We start from the raw sequence: 18,621 nt of genomic DNA, 5'->3' as shown, positions 1-18,621 counted from the left end.
CGTTATTTGCGGGAGTCATGTTCTAGAAATAATCCCCAATAGGTGAAATCCGTGAAGTAGTCAGCTTTATTTTGTACAATTGTTATTGATGTCTTAAGGCTGTAAAACACCTCACTACACACTTTATCCACTTTCCTTAGACAGGCATTAACATTTTTACACTTTTCTCTCATTTAAACACTCTCAAAGTTCAAACCTTCGTAAAAAAATAAGTCCAGTTTTATTCACCTTATTCTCCGCGTACGAGCGGGTGCAGCCATTTGATTGTTTTTGGCTTAAGACTTCCGGTCTCATTCACTTCCATTCATTTTTAGATGTTAAAAACAGCTTGTTTTGCAGTTTGATGTTGTAAATTGATATCTTTCATTATTATTCTATTTTGTCTGTATAGTCATGCAGACACTTGTTGGTAGAGCAAGACCATTCTCTGCCATTTATTACCCCTTGTCATTTCTCCCAAAGGGAGCTGAATCGGAAGTTCGAAAACAAATCGCAAAAACGAGCACACTTCCGCATTGAAGAATAAGGTCAATAAAATGAACCCAAAGATCAAAATCATTTAATCTTCATTTAATTCTCTGTAACGGTGCCCTAGAGCCGGGTAACTTCTACCTTCCTTTAGCATGTCCAGAAGTCCAACTTTTTGTGTGATGGTTAGCATATTCCTCTGCCTTTTGGGTGTTACTGCAGGCAGGGGCGAAGAGGACATTTTAAAAGTGGGGGGGGGACAGCTGAATGAGATCCAAAATTTTACATTCATATTATTATTAATCACCTGTTTCTAAATGGCCTGTCTCAAAAAGTGAGGGGGACGTATCCCCCCCGGTTGCTACGCCCCTGACTGCAGTTGCCTTTGACAGTGCAGAACGTTTCGTCGACAATGTTGCTAACATACAGTACAACAGCACTTCAAAGTCACACTGCTAGTGATCAAAGATTTATGTCAATTTGGCAAGCTAAAGGCATTCTGTACTGAACAGGAGACACGGCACGAAAGAGATTGATTGACAATGGTATACAGCCAATCACTATGCAGAACACAATGCGCTGTAGAAAAAAAGCATGTGAAAGTGCACGAAAAAAGTCTGCGAAACTGCGAGACAGCGAAAGGTGAACCACGTTACAACGAGGGACCACTGCATACCCTTTTACACTGGAAACGGTTTGAATCGATGAAGCACTGCTGACCAAGGCAGATGCACAATGGATAGCATCATCAGAAGAAAACGCAGGTGGTAAAGAAGAGATATGGTGAGATGAATCAGATATTTGCCGGAGGCTGCACGCACACAAAACACCATATGTGTTGATGCACATCAGTCTTGCATATGAAAACTGACAAAAACAGCAGCAACTCAAAGGAAACGCCCGACATGATTTACATACTCATGTCTTACTCATGATATTTAAAGATGTTTTGAGAAAAAGATTTTATTTACTTATTCTTTACATTTTTGGGTTAAGTACTGCTTTAAATACAGACACGTAGACATTGGCAAAGAGTGGCCTAAAGTCACCCCTTGAGACTTGCTGAAAAACAAATATCAAAGCTTAAGAAAATTTCAGCTAGGAACAACAGTCCTTTGAAGCAGCAAGAGAAACATCAAACGTTTCCTACATGCCGCTGTGAAACATTTAAAACCAGAGTTTTTCTAGGGCAAAGGACAACTGTGACCCTACATGCACACTTTGTAAATAAAGTGGGTGCCTGTTTTTAACATACTTCTTTTGCATATTATGCAGTGGTGAACTCCGAGTCACATTAGCTTCTCATTAAATCAAAGAACCCAAACTGAAGGCATACAAAATATTAAACCACTGTGCTACTTCTGAACAAACACACAATACATGCAACAAGTGCCTTATTTTGGAACAACCTTTCAAAGAGGATGTTGAGAAAGTAAAAAAATTAGATAAAACAGAGATAGAAAATATTAGTTTCATGAGAAAGATGTCTGTGGTCTGTGGCTAATCGCAACAAACAAATCCAAATTCTTGTGAAAGTGATGATCAACTAATTTGAAGCAGCCTATCATCATTTTGCATAATAAGGCACCCAATATGAGAATTAAAAAGATGACATACTTTTGTCTGGAGGTCTCCTACTATAGGTTAACATCCACCCAAGGTCAAAAACATTATGTAATTTTTCAATCATAAACACTGCAGCACACTCTCTTCACACTGTCTGTGAAATGGTTTGTTCAAGGATCTGGATCTCGGATTAATCAGCCTGTTTGTGTGATTGGTCTATCACTTACTGTAAATGTTGGAACCAAAATGGCCACCCATTACTATTACATAATTTTGCTCAAGAGGTTTCCTCACCGCTTGTATACACAGTGAACGATAAATCATGACGGAAGTTCGACTGTATCAATTCTAGCTTGAGTTTCTTATTTTGGAAGTGCATGCAAAATAGATCCGTTTAGCAGAGATCAAAACAATGCCTTCATGAGCTATCAATAGTTTTTAAACATGCTGTACCTACAGTGTTTAAAGATGGGTCAAAGTCGACATTGCACTTCATTTGTATCCTGTGAACATAAGCTGTAGTTAGGGCTGGGTGATAAAATCGGTATCTGTATTTATTGCCCAAACACCATTGTCAAAAACGATAAAAAAATAAAAAGTTCGGTATGAAGGCTGTAGTTTTTTTAATGTGGCTGCTGAGTGTGCTCCTTGGAAGGAATGTTTGTGCGCATATTTTCCAAGTACACCTAGTTGAAAAACATCTGAATTTTTTCCGAATGTTGCGAGAGCACCGCAACTCATTCAAGTAGAACTAACCAATTTGCTTCACACTTTGTATGAATTTACAGAATTCAGTAATAACGGCAGACTAATTACCTCAGACAAACACAGCACATCTAAACAAACGGGGTGCTTTTTACATTTCTCCATATACAAAACGATAAAGGGTATAGTAGCTGCAGCAGGTTTGTCCGTTTGTCATCCTCTGAGAAAATGGTTGATGTCACCTAGTTACGAGAGATGTCAGGGAAGTGCGAGTGCAAAGTGCACTGAAAACAGTAAAGGAAACCACGCGCTGGCACTTGTCACTTAAGATCAGAATAACAACATAGGTGAAAATGAGCAGCAGTGAGGAGATTGTAAATAAAAAAGAATCCAAGGATGTCACCAGAGTGGCTTTTTGGTTTCTTTTCATGTGCATCCCAGCCACTAGCTCCCCATCTGAAAGATTTTTTAACATAGGGGTAATGTAGTCATCCAACTTCACAATTTCTAACGTTGCAGTATGTATTTGAAAAATGATGGCTGGTTCCTTCACTTGAAAGCTCAGAATTGATGAACATAATTTGTTTTGTTGACAGAGTTTGAGGTTTACTGTATCATTATTATTGACACCTCACAGATGTTGATCTACCTTTACTATTGCACACACACTTTGTAACATTTTATTTATCAAGTTTAAGAGTCTCTTTAACACTTATGTTTTTTTTATTATAAAGAGATCAGATATTTTGTTTAAATATTTGTTTTTGACAATTAAAACGATTTGCCTTAGCAATATCTGTAAATTTAATTAAAGTGGTTAAATACAAAAAAATCCTAATATTCTTAAATGTATTGTTAAAAAAACTATTAAATAATTATCGATACTGAATGATATGAAACATAAAATTGTGATTTTTTTTTTTATATTGGCCAGCCCTAGCTGCAGTTATGAAAATATGTAATAAACTTACATGGATTTGTGCACAATATAAATAGACTAGAATTATAGACAACTCATTTGAGGCAGTTCTGAATATGTTTTTTTTTATCTTTAATAAGACAATAACTGAACTAGAATTTTACACACTTTACAGACTACAGGAAAGGTCATATCAGAAAAAACTAAGTTGTTTATTGAAAAAGTATAAAAACATAAAGCCAAATTAACCCAACAACACTTATTACAAATACACACTCCATGGGGCTGGTTAATCTCCAGAGTGCCATTTGGATCACTCACACACACTACCTCACCATAGCCATTCACCCAGCACTGAGCTAGCAGGCTAATTGGCTTAAAGCTTTCTTTGAGGAACAAAGAGGGCATGGAATCTGACTTAAACCCCATTTATAAAGCCTCAGCTCAGCCTGTGTGTTTGCTTAATGGGGGATCAAAAGAAAACAAGTGCTCAACTTCAAACTTAACAACAAACAAGCTGAGAATTTAAGGCCATCTCAGAGATCAGATGACATCACTTAGTCTGTCACAGAGAATATTGCAACTGTTTCAGCAAGATTTATTTGAATGTGTATTTCGATTTAATTTGAGAGGTGAGGAAAAGGAGGGGTGTGCATTAACACACACTCCCTCCCCTCCATCTGGTACTGATTACACCACAAAGGAAGAGACCTCTGCAATGCCCCACCCTCACGTGAGCACACAGGAACACGTGTACTGTGTAGGCTCTGGAAGTAATGCAAAACTGAGTGTCCTTTTCTACTAAATTGTTCCATAAGAGCGGCTTAGATGCCTCTTAAATATCATAATCTCTGTATTTAACAGCCATCACATATTTAAAGTCAGTGTGAAATCAAAGTTTACAATGTTTATTTTGTAGCTCACATTGTTATTCCTATGGTGAATAATTAATCCACTGAAAAAAGGCAGAGCATTTGCTTCCGTATTTGGAGTGGCAGTCTTTCTGTTGATGTCATGTATGTTGTATATGGTGTACTGTATATTGATATTCTTAACCATGCCCCCCTAGACCGTTAGTTTGCTATGAGCGAATGATGTGCAATTTTCAGTTTCAGATGTAAGTAAATCAACATACCAAAATAAGTCTCAAGACGTTCACGCAGACTTTAATATTTGTCTCACAGAAATTGCTTCAAGAAAAGTAAAATATGTCATTTTAAAAGTCAATTATGTATTGAGAAACAAAACTGTTCCAGTGAACATCTTTCAAAGCTAGTTTTTGCAGAGTGTTCAGCAGGCTAGCTCTAGTTGGGCTCTTGTCGATGGTAGCTTGACCAGTACAGCATATTAAATCAGCATCTAACTTTGCATTCACACCAAAGGCGACAAGAGCGTCAAAGTAGCCGGAAGCCATTTATTTTCAATGGGAGCAAGCAGCGATAAGCAGTGAGGAGCGGCACGTTTTCGACGGTGTGGGTGTCGAGGAGAGTTGAAATCAAGTCAACTTTATGGTAATAAGCTATGACACGGTTCTGCGGCAAGCAATCAGAATGTATTAGTCTACCGCTTAAGAGGAGTCCGGAGAACACAGTCCTGTAAACTTTGGTTCCGACCACAGTTGTTTTCACAAGGGTTTGATCATTGCTGTCACCGGATTTACAGTTATTTTTGATGTTCTTACAGGGATATGCATTACATAATTGCTGGTGAATTACTGATGGGCATTAATGTTATATATTTTTTACTTTAATAAAGCGGGAATCTCATGCTAACTATAATGACAGTACATAACAGTACTGCTGCTTCAGAGTATTTCAGACATATGGACACATATTGGACAAGTGGAGCAAACCCACACCACACGCAGCAACTAGATCTTCCATTGTGAAATGAATTTGATAAAAGTCGTGCAACATTTTCATGATAGAAAGCATGTTTGCATGCAGGAATGTAAAAAAGCAGGACATCTTACCTGTGAATTCCGATATATGCCAATATTTACATAATATGAGCCATCTGGAGTGATCAATTATATTCATATTCAAAAAGGTAAGCAAAGTAAGCAGTATTAGTTTCAAATTCCCTTTCTGAATAAGGAATATAGACGATTGATACCTGCTGACACAGACGGTTTATTCCTTAACCAAAGACACACAATGTAAAAGCAAGCAGCCAGTCACCTGTAGTCTTTTTGATCTGTTTAAGTGTCTTTTTGGACAAAACTCAAAACATAGCTGGCTTCTTGTCAGTTTTTAGGAGATTCCACTTTTTCTATATGTTAACATGCACTAGAGAGAAATATCGTAATTACATCTTACACCTTTTGCAGAGACCATGAGCTAAATTTACACCCTTTCTACTACACACATCTATGTTTCTTTAACACAAAGCATTTTTGCATTCAAGTAGAACTACGTAGGTGCTCAGTTCACTCACTAAGTAGTTATTGGAGAGCATTAATTCACCATGTTTACTGGAATAATACAGGCAGTATATCAGAGTCTTTACTTTCTGTTGGACTAGAAATGAACTTTGTCTATGTAAATAAACTTACTGTGAGAAATAAGCGAGTAATATTTTAGATGGCAGTCTACCAGCCTAAGAAGCTAGGCTAAACAAAAAAAAAGGCAAATCCAACTACTGAGAATTTTGTTTACATTTCTTAAATTTTGTTGGATGCTTCAGACTATATTTTTTCCTGAATTTGGGTTTAAACATTCTAGTAATTTTTAAAGTGTAGCACAATCATAATTTAATCAGGAGCTGAATAATAAGCTGCATACTTTTCCTGATCAAATCACTGTTACAAAAAAAAAAACAATCAAGAGAGAGCGAGAGAGAGAACAATGCAATGGAACATTACCATCTAGAAACAAGAACTGGTCACAAACAACACTCAAGCTGAAAACGATGGCTTGCTTTCTTAAATGAGAACAGAACAGACAGATGGAGGGAGGACAGGAGAGAGGAGGGGAGGGGATGAGCTTCGATTTCAGGAGTTTTTAATTATTCAATGACATGAGCACTGACACCAGAGAGAAACAAACAGACTGGACTGTGACAATGAACTAACCATGCAGACACAAACACATATGTACTTGAAACCACAGCAAAACACACACATGGTATTGAGTCTCCACACACTTGGGGCGATATGTCCATCTCTGAAACAAAGGCTCACCATCCAAACACACATCTAAAGAACCACTTACTACCCAAGAGAGAACAATGAAATCTTTCCCAGAAAGTGTAAAATGATCCCGCTATTCCAGCAAGGTGGGGCTTGCTCTTTATGACTGTTTAAACAGGAAACAAGTCATCGAAAATGTAATACTAATAAAAGGTCTATTAGCTGGTTTTTAGATGTTCGAAAGGATCTCCCCAATGACGCAAACTACAGATACTCAGTATGCCAGAGCTCATCCTTTTCCCGAATTCAGCTTTGACTGGCAGAGGTTGACCTCACAGTCTCCATGACAATAACTCATTTACAGCCCACAGTGATCAGCTCTGGCTCTTCCCAAAGGAAGTTGAGGGGAACATAGGCCTGTGATGGGGGTTGTTGTGTCCTTCAAGTCACATGACTGGTCTCGTCTTTCACACACACTACTCAGAATTTAGCTGCCCAGAGCAGAAAGTGCACAGAAAGCGAGAGTCAGCAGAACATATTACCAGAATCAGGTGGTATTTGGTACAGCAGGTACTGGAATTTACAAAGTTCAACAGATATACGTGAGCAATGATTAAACCATCTATCAAAATACATATTAGGGATGGGCCGATAAATTATATTATATCGTTAATATTATTATATTAATTTTAATTAAAAAACATAAGCTCTGGACCTTTTCACTTTATATTAATCTAAGAGCCAATCACACAGCAGAAATGTGCAACATTGGGAGTCTAAAAGTGTGTTGATATTAGAAATTTAATATCAAATATACAAAAAAAAAATTTATATCAAAACTTTAATGGCCGAAAATATGTTATGCCATTTAATGGACCCTCTAATATTTGTGGCTTCAGTCATTGTTGGTGTACTCTTTTAAATCTGGAACCATAACAACTTAAGTTAAATATTAACTTGGAAAATAATTATTGAGATTGCATTTTTGCCATATCGCCCAGCCCTAATACATAATCCAATCAGGTGCAAACAAACAATACCTCTCTGACTTGGCTATATATAGACCATACGACCCTTCAAAAGAAAGTGGTTGCTTGATGAAATTTTTTTAATGCTTTTGAAAGTCTCTTATGCTAATCAAGACAGCATCTCTGCATTTGACTATATCTTAGAAATAATTCTAATATGCTAATTTGCCTTTAAACAAAAGTCTTTACTGTCATGTCCTTTCTAGAATAAAAAACTAAACAAATACCAACATCAACAAATTGGTTTACAGAAACCATCGAGTGAACTCTAACCTAACCATTTAAAACACACCCATACATTTTCTCAGTTTTCAGGTGTTGCAACTTTAAACAAAGTAAAAACAGCCAAAGCAGCCTGTCAGCACAGCCAAGCATGTGAGAAAAGAGAGAATTGTTCCTGCTTCCTTTTCCTCTGAGGTGCCCACTGTCTGACCTAGTTTCCATCATATATGTTATCATCCACATGACCCTAGACTCAACAAAAATATGAATAAACAGTACTGGCTAATGAATCTGATAGATGCATGTTCACTGGTTCACTGTTTATATGTTTGAGGCCTACACGAGATGTTTCTGAAAGAAGACTCTTATGCTCACCAAGGTTGATTTTCGATAAGGTAAAAATCTTAACACTGAAATTTTGTTATAACTTAAATAAACCGATTTTAAAAGTTAAATTTTGAGCATCGTTATTCCAATCTTCAGTGACATCATCCTTCATTATGCAAAATCATGACATAATTGCACAATTAATGCAGAAAAAATACTTATATCATCATCAACAACAGCTATATTGGCTAATGCACAAAACATTTTTAAAAACGAATTATTCTGTAATAATATAAAAGCTTAACTGTAATTCTTAACCAACTTAAATCACAATTGTATTTATATCTTTAGGAAACTGCCTACTCTGCAGAATTTAAAGTGATAATATTTATTTGGACATGTTTATGAAGAATTATCCAATCAAACAACCCAGAGATGATGCTGCACATTTCATTTACACAAATAAACAATTATCATTTAATGTGTTGGAAGGTATAGGAGTGCTATGCTATCTAAATGCAGAGGTTTGACATGCTTGTTCTTCAAATGAATATTTTTCACTGGGTAGCATTAAAGTGATCAGTCAAAAAGTGGGTGACTGCACATTTGAACAATTTCTTTTGGGTTTTGTCACCTACAATTATTTGAGAAATCATCCATTGTTGCGCAGGTTTCTCTTTCTCATCATGACAACCAATGGAAGTTTATAGATGCATTGAACTAAAACCATTTTATCAAGAACATTTTGACGCCTCCCAAATGATCTCCCTGCATGTTCTATTCCCAAACATGCAGACTTAAAAAAAGACAATTCATTATAATGACAGCAAGTTAACTTTGAGAGAAGACCAAAGTTAAGAAAAGCGAATTAGTTAAACTGAACTCTGCAGTATTTAATAGAGAATGACTATGTGGCTTCAATGAGCTTAGAAATCAATTTGGAGTTATTGACAGAGACGTCCAACAGTTTCACAGATATCAGATCAACTGCAAACACATTAGGACTCGCATGTCTCTCAGCATTAGTCCAGCTGATTCAGGAACAGTTTTCCACAATTAAATGACACTGTACTGCATAATGTAGTGACTAAAAAAATAAATCAATCCTAGAACAGCAGGCTCAGAAGACACTGAAAGTGATAGAGGCTGAGATCATTTTACACTAAAGCAGAGTCAGTGTGACTGTCACGCTTGAGGGAATGCATGTAATGTGTGTTACATAAAGTGAGATGTACAAATAGACTAATAGCTCACTCAAATTACCAAAAAAGCAAAAACATACAAAAGGCCAGTGCCAAGCAGTGTTAAACCTTTGCCCTTGTTTAAAGGAAACCAGTAAATGACTGGAGGAAATGCTAACATATCAGAGAAAAACAAACTTAAGAGGAACAATATTCTCTCTTACTAGCAACTTTCTTCCACAGAGTAGTAAACAACACCAATGTACAGCTAGCATTCAGGAAGCTAAGATTATATAACTGTCAAAAAATGTTCTGCATGACCACTCTCTTTCATAAAAAACAACAACCAAAACACAAATCTGTATTATTTAAACCTTTAAACCTTGAATTTCAGACTAATTTCAGAGGGTGTGATCATTAATCAATAGCCAAACTAATATACATTTTGAAAACAAAGTACAAACAATAATAGCATTAAGTGGATGATGTAGTAGAATTCATAAACTCGTAAACTCTTGGAAGTAAACTGCAGCCAACAACTTAGTACTTCTGTGCACATGTGACGTTATATTCAGAACGTACATAAAATATGTGTTGTAATACCTTGATATCCTCATAGTTAAGTTAATTTTTATTCTCTTTGATTAAAGATATAAAAATACAAACCTCAGCAGCGATATACTGTTAATGGAGATTTAGACAGCCTACACTGCTGTGAGTGATGATGAATACGTAAATATGGGCTGCTCTCTAACCTCTAAGGGGGTTTTAAGAACCAGCAATAAACACATGACTACAGAATCATCTTACAGACAGATTTATTTCAAACATAAGACTAAAGTTAGAATGTTTTTTCTTAATGTTGCTATCTACCAATTAAAAACAAAGCATTTTTGCATAGCTTATCAGTGAACTATGACCATGTAGTAGATGCTGCTCCATCTGAATGCACATGCTGGAGATTTACTAGAACTGGCTTTACTAACAAAATGTGCAGGGGGAAATATATATAAATAAAATAAAATAATTTAAAAATAATAATTTAAAAAAATAAATCAATCAAAAAAAAAGTCGCCTTTGATTAATGACTAATGTTAATTAATGGTGATGTATTATATACACACTGCTGATAACTGATTAGCCTGAGAAAACCACAAATACCAGCATGACCACCAGCATCACAGGATCTGCAACAAACATGCAATATTTAAATAGACAACAACTGCCACTGCTGTATTGTTGATTCACACGACTAAACCTCTTTCATACCTTCGCAAGAAAAAGACATTGGGCAATACAAAAGGTCCAGACATTCTTCTCATTGGTAGCAGAGGAGCGGATCCAGCAAGAGTCGGATGAGCTAAAACGGGTCGCACACCAGATGCGCCAATCAGCGAATGCGCCAAGCGCCACATCCAGTGTGTGACCCCCTTAACCCAGAATGAAAAGGTTTTTCTGGAAGTTAGGGCAGTAGAGGTGGTGCAACTACAGTGGTAATCCCACCTACTGTACTAAACTGCAGTGGAAATGCAAACCAAGCCAGGCAAACTGAACTGAAGTGAGCCGAACAGAAGTACCATACAGTGAAAAAGCAGCCTTTGCAAAACTATCTTTCGAATTCATTGCTTAACATAATATCCATTTCAACATTGTCCTGACTCCTGAACACTGAATTGGTTTCATGTGTCAAAAAATAAAAGCTCTCAGAAAAAGTGAATTCAAATGTCACACTGTTTTGATTTCTCAGGCAAAAATGTCACTAGTTATTTAGTGCAAGCCCTCAAGCAGTGTCAATTAAAAAAAAAATTATTTAATGTAGAAAAGATCTCACATACAAACTCTTTATTTTCAATCCAATCAAATGTTATTTCAGATAAACGGTTTTGAATCTTTTTTCATATGACACTATTACATGCGACTAAAGATTAAATTAGCCTCATGGTATCAAGCATGTCAATTCATAAAAATGGTAGTATATGCAGGATTATAATAATAATAATAATAATAATAATAATAATAAAGTACAACATTACCATCTACATAATATTGCCATCCAAACGGCATACTTTTTTAACAGATAAATGTTTCCAATTTCAGCAATATCATAATGTGATAGAAGAAACAATGGAGTGACCGTAAGTGTTGTATGAAAGCATGTTAATTCATTGGTTGATGTAATAAATAATTCAGATGTAGCAGCACCGGCTGGTACCAAAAAATGGAGGGGGGGGGGGGGGGTGATTGACATCATGACGTCAGCACGGCAAGGGGACAAAGGCCACATTGGGTCGGACCAGATGCTCGGTCTGCCCATGCAAATGACTCTGAACGTTTAAATACATCAGCAAAGAACAATGACACGTCTGTAACGAGCCCACAAAAGCCAATGCAAATTCTGCTCGTAAAATATATGGAGTGCACTGCTTTCTCAATTAGCATAACTCACCATTGTCTAACCCTAAATGAAAAAGGAAGGCTTCGTGTCATTTACTGGACTTGACTAGAATACAATGTTATTCTTGAACATGTCGAGTAAGCAGGTACAGTTGAAAAGTTGGAATAATACAGTCAAAACAATCACATCTTTTGCATGTCGTTGACAAAGCAACTTCGAGAAGTGTCAAGAATCAAAACGACAATTCTTTATCAAATAATTAGATGTAAAAGTTATGTCAGTTTATGGCATTTATGCTGAGCTTTTAGAAAAGTAAAACCATATATCATATAGCCACGTAACTAATAATCAATGGCTGTAAGTTATATTTGAGCAAATAAAACAATAAACAAGACACAATAACGTTAACGTTACATGAATACACATAATGCTGAAACATATTTTAAGCGTTCACTGATTCTAAGGATGAAACTAGATTAAACATGATGACTAGAAGACGTATAAACAAACACATCATAACAAAAACATAACACTGCAGGAAAACAAGTCAGATTCACATAGGAAACAATAGTTGTTCTATAAAACAAAAGCATATTGTTTGTTTTCTAGGTAAATTGAAATACTCACGGCGGTGTTGGTGTGTTTTTCTGAGGCACGAACAAAGAGCTGCTCCGTTAGCACAGGTTTAGCTACAACTGCTATCTGGCTAAACAAATTACTAAACAAAATGAAAAAAAACAAGCCAGAATATAACAGAGAGACAGGATAAATAGGGGTTCTGTGAAGACAAGAGAAGCTAACTTGCTAACAAAAGCAGGTGTTATGAGTTCTCTTCAATATTCAAACAAAAATAGTCTCCCTGCCGTTGTATGTTACTGTGATCCCGCACAGTGCCGAGCTCGGAGGAAGAGCAGAGGATTGGTGTTTTATAAAAAGGCTATAAAACGGTGCTGTCCGCCGCTGCTTCTAGAGAGACTGTAAACAGACGGTGGTGTTTTGTGTTGTAGTGGCTCCAGACTTGATGAGGGGAGAAAAAACCTGCCGCGTCACTGATCGGGTGGATGGGGGATTGTGGGTAACGTAGTCCTGAGCAAAAAACCAGCCCGATCAAAGGTGTTTCACTGGGTCAGGCATATATCTTTACAGAAGATCTCATATTTGAGCTGAATGCACGCCCACCGAAGACAATAACTGCTTTCAGCTCTATTTTCAAGATATGTATGTATGTATCATCATATGTATGTGACAAGATATGTATGTATAAGAAGAATCTAATCAGTTGCTGTAAAACAGAGATGTCCTAAGTAGGGCCCTTGGGCCAAAGTTGGCCCATGATTTGGCCCACTCAGGGGCATAGTGGACATTTTAAAATGGGGGGACGGCTGTATGAAATCATACGTTCATATAATTATTAATCACATGTTTCTAAATGGTCTGTCTCTAAAAGTGAGGGGGACAGATCCCCCCGTCCCCCCCGGTTGCACATATATGATAATATATACACTGCATATATGTGTATTTATGCCACATATAGGCAAAATTGAGGTGCATAAATATGCATATACAGGCCATATAGGTCTCCTGTATTGCTTCTTTATATCCATACATAATTCCTATATATACAAACAAAATATGTCTCCTACTGTTTATAGCTCATATCTCACTTTAACGACTGCCATACATGATGCCTAGCTCAAATTTTTTATTTTTAAAAAGATGCAAAAAAAAAATGTATGTAAGTGTGAACACTTGAAATTGGTATCACATGTAATTGGTATGTTATGGAATTTAACTATGGCAAATAAGTGAGACTATGGTCGTTTTTATATATTATATGTATATATGTACATATAATATAGAAAAATGGCCAATTTTTTATATATGTCACATATATTAAAAACCTATATCAAAACCTATATTAAAACATATATGTTTATGTAGGTTCTTTCCAGGGGGGATAAATGGGATTGTTTATTTATTTATTTTTTTACTGTAATACGTTCATTATTAAATGTAAACAAAAATATAGTGCATTGGTTAATATGATTTAAAGCAACATTTAGTTATTTTTAAATATTTGCGAATAAATTAGGTAATTACCCATGGCAAATTTAATGTAATATGGTGTGATATCCGGTTTCGTATATACTCGGCCCACATGCCTCAATAAAGTTTGTTTTTTGGCCCTTTGTTAGATAAGATTTGGGCTCCCCTGCTGTAAACAAAAAGCCTCAGCACATTTACAAGCAGGCCATAAATACAGTTAAAATTATTAACACATATTCTACTGTTCCTACAAAACTATTGCATAATTTAAAATACAGATTTTTTTAATATTATTATAGAAAACTATATTATTTCAAACAAAAATAGGGTGTAGACCATGATTTAAAATAAGACAAAACAAGCATTAAAAAGCTAAATCAATACAATTCCTTAAATTTGATTGATCCCTGTGAAACCATAAATTTAATTGCACAAATAAAATGAAAATAAATAAAAACATAAATAAAGATGGAAATGTGGGAGAATTAGACTTGTTTTGTTCAGAAATCTGAACTGAGTCTTGTTTGCCCTGATTAACTAGTCATTAAAGGGATTTGTGTGGTTTCCTGTTTTTCGACACTACGTTTTTTGGCATGTCTGGAAAGGAAAATGAAACATGACTCAGTAATCAAGAAGCTGTATGTCGCCTTAAACAACAAAAAGTGTTAGTTAATGTTTAGTGAACAGTCGGGATGTTCTGGAATAGTATTTTTAAGGGTCACGGGTAAATGGTTAAGATGAACATCAGGTCCAGTCTAATTTATTATCTTTTCAAAATTAAGGGTACAAAAAACACATAGATAAATAAATCTTATCTCAAACCTTTCCAAAAGGATAGATGTATCCAGAGCCATGAGTAGTTTTCATTATTTAAAGATTCAACACAGACACCATTTCATAATAACATGAAAAGTAGCTCATTATTTATGCATTTAAACCAAAAAGAATATACAACATATTATCTTCCACATTCTGTGTGAAGTTTCCTCTTTGCTTGAAATGTATCAAAAATGTTTGGTGATACAGATTTTAATACAATACTGTCACAATATCTAATCCTTAATTTTAATCATTGACTTTTTTTCTGTTGTGTATCATACATCTGTAAGTGTTCACTAAAAATATACATAAATTAATAGTTTTTCATATGTTGTAATTCATGTTTTTCCTCATGCTTTTGAACTGCATCATGGGACCTTGATCTTTCCTTCAACAACTTTTAATGATGAAATGTTTGACTTTTACACATTTTTAATAGTTTGAAGAGATAAATTTATGGCTTGATATTGTAAATTATAATACAAAAACTCCCAGTACTTTTTATTTCATTCATTTTCTTTTTGGCTTAGTCCCTTTATTAATTAGGGGTCACCACAGCGGAATGAACTGCTAACTTATCAGCATATGTTTTACGCAGCGGATGCTCTTCCAGCTGCAACACATCACTGGGAAACATCCATCCACACTCATTCACACAGATACACTACGGACAATTTAGCCTACCCAATTCACCTATAGTGCATGTCTTTGGACTTGTGGGGGAAACCAGAGCACCCAGAGGAAACCCACACAAACATGGGAAGAACATGCAAACTCCACACAGAAACGCCAACTGACCCAGCTGAGGCTCGAACCAGCGTTTCCTTCTGATTAGTCTCTGATTTATCAGGGGTCGCCACAGCGGAATGGACCAGCAATTACACTGGCAAATGTTTTAATGTGACAGATGCCCTTCCAGCCGCAACCCAGTACTGGAAAACATCCATTCACTTTCTCATTTACACACATACACTACGGCCAATTTTAGTTTATCCAGTCCATCTACACTCACCAGCCACTTTATTACGTACACCTGTCCAACTGCTCATTAATGCAAATTTCTAATCATCTAATCACATGACAGCAACTCAATGCATTTAGGCATGTAGACATGCTCAAGACAATCTGCTGTAGTTCAAACCGAGCATCAGAATAGGGACAAAAGGTGATTTAAGTGACTTTTAACGTGGCATGGTTGTTAGAACAAGAAACTGAGGCTACAATTCGCACAGGCTCACTAAAATTGGACAACAGAAGATTGGAAAAATGTTGCCTGGTCTGATGAGTCTCGATATCTGCTGCAACATTTGATGGTAAGGTCAGAATTTGGTGTCTACAACATGAAAGCATGGATCCATCCTGCCTTGTATCAGCGGTTCAGGTTGGGGTTGGTGGTGTAATGGTGTTTTGGATATTTTCTTGGCACACTTAGTAACAATTGAGCATCGTATCAACGCCACAGCCTACCTAAGTATTGTTGCTGACCATGTCCATTCCTTTATGACCACAGCGTACCCATCTTCTGATGGCTACTTCCAGCAGAATAACGCACCATGTCATATCAATCTCAGATATGAGTTCACTGTACTCAAAAGGCCTTCACAGTCACCAGATCTTAATCCAATAGGGTACATTCTCAGCATGGGTGTGCAGCCAACAAATCTGCAGCAACTGTGTGATGCTATCATGTCAATATGGACCAAAATCTCTGAGAAATATTTCCATTACCTTGATGAATCTATGCTATGAAGGATTAAGGTAGTTCTGAAGGTAAAATGGGGTCCAACCAGGTACTAGTAAGGTGTACCTTAGAATGTGCGTCCAAGCGTGACTGTGTCTATACAAACTCCACAAAGAAATGCCTTGAACCTTCTTGCTCTGAGGCTAACCACCGAGCCACCTCAGACCTAATTCTAGCCTATGTACAATTTCTTATACAATATATTGTTTCAAACTAATTAAATGTCAATGAAATTCAAAATCAAAGCAGAGATCAAGGTCCCAAAATTCCTTTATTTAAAAAATATTTTAAAAAACACCTGTGAATCACAAAATACAAAGAAAAAAGTTAATTAATTGACATTTTTTACAGTGTTTAAATGGTAAACAATGTTTAAATTAAATCAAAAATGTTCAGTGTTATTTGTTTGAATTAATGCAATAAAAACCCAAATGAATACCAATAAAGTACCCAAATATGAATGCATTTGAACTTTAGTCATTTAAAAGAAATCTAAAGTTTGTTTTTCTGCATGATGCATGTTGAGATGCCCAGCAAAACCTCAAAGCAATCAGAACATCTCTCTACCACCCACTCTTTTCAGATATGGGACTTTTCTTCGTGCTTAAAAGCAAACACATTATGACTAGTCCTGGTCTAGATAACTTGCTGAGTTGAAAGATGATTTAAAAGCGTCATATAACTCTACACAGCATTTGGGAAAGGGTTTCCAGCAGAGGCCGATGTGTTGAGACATGATCTGGTAATATCCTTACATCCACCTTCAACTCGAGCCCAAGCCTGCTCACGGCTGTGTTGTGAAAACAGGTACAGTCTGTACAGGTCACTTGATGAAATACTTCAGATTTTATCATGCTCCAAAAACAATGTAAACCTGGTGGATCAACTAACTATGATTTCACACTGCAGAAAGTTTTGCAGATTGGTGTGGTAAGTCAGTGCATGCAGACGCGTAAATGAACACATATAACATTATAGCTGTGGTGGAGATTAATATCTGCCTTAATCTGTTGTCTGCCTTTATGTTGTCATGACAACCACAGCTTACTGACACATCATGCTTCTTTCAGATCTCACCTGTGACACACACTCTCTCTCACACACACACAGTAATCAATATAATGTACTGAAAAAAGACTATCAATAACTGCTTTTTATACCTCTCTAAATGAAAATTACATCAGAATATTTTTTCCTCATGTGGTTATAAAGCTTTATGAGATTCTTTCTTTCTGTTAAACACAAAAGAAGATATTTTGAAGAATGCTGGTTACTACTACTTATCGACTTCCATAGTAGAAAAGACATTTACTTTTTGGATGAACTACTCCTTCAGTTCCTTCCAGTCATTTCAGTGTAAAATTAACATTTGTAAAATACATTTACTGCAGTTTTTTTCCCAATATCTGTCACATCACAGTTGAGACTGTAAACACCCCAAAACCATGACACGTCACCTCCACATTTTATTGACTTCTTTATGCCAACATAACGCTTTCCATCAAACCCAAATAAATGAAACTTGCTTTCATCAAAGTCAACTTTGTAACACACAATCTGTTCTTCAGCAACGCTTAATCTAGTCATTTGATTCTTTCTGATGATTTCACTGTAGAGTGGGCTACAATATCGCCTACTGACTGCATATTTATAAGTTGCTGTTATGCTTCTTCAGGTACAAAACACCCAGGAATATGAAAGTTGAATATACTGTACACGTCAAAGCATTATGAGTGGTAGCATATTTGTGTTCTTTAAATCATTCTGATTTTTCAATATTCAAAGGGATGATTCACCCAATAATGAAATTTCCTCCACTATTTGAGTATCTTTCTTTTGTTGAACACAAAAGAAGATATTTTGGAAATGCTGGTACCTATTGACTTCCATAGTAATGTTGTTCCTTCATTAGAAGTCGACGGGTGCAGGCAGCCAGCATTCTTCAAATTATCTTCTTTTGTGTTCAATAGAAGAAACTCATAAAGGTTTATAACCACATGATTATTTTTTTGGATGAACTGTCCCCTTTACATCACAGACTTTACATCATTTTATTGTGCTGTTCAAGGTCTAT

General features: G+C 36.1%; 1 protein-coding gene across 1 annotated transcript in view; it reads right to left on the bottom strand.

Moving 5' to 3' along the window:
* peli1b (pellino E3 ubiquitin protein ligase 1b) overlaps positions 1-12,953 on the bottom strand; it is a 39,479-nt gene extending 26,526 nt beyond the window's left edge. Inside the window, exon 1 of the mRNA XM_056477005.1 lies at positions 12,569-12,953. The gene's annotated coding sequence lies outside the window, so the exon portion shown is untranslated. The remainder of the gene's footprint in view (positions 1-12,568) is intronic.
* Between the last annotated feature and the right edge of the window lie 5,668 nt (positions 12,954-18,621).

The sequence above is a fragment of the Danio aesculapii genome, chromosome 17 (genome assembly GCF_903798145.1).
Source record: "Danio aesculapii chromosome 17, fDanAes4.1, whole genome shotgun sequence".
In the NCBI taxonomy this organism is placed as follows: domain Eukaryota; kingdom Metazoa; phylum Chordata; class Actinopteri; order Cypriniformes; family Danionidae; genus Danio; species Danio aesculapii.
The sequence above is the reverse complement of the archived record's forward strand: the minus strand, read 5'-3'. Positions and strand labels throughout refer to the sequence as shown.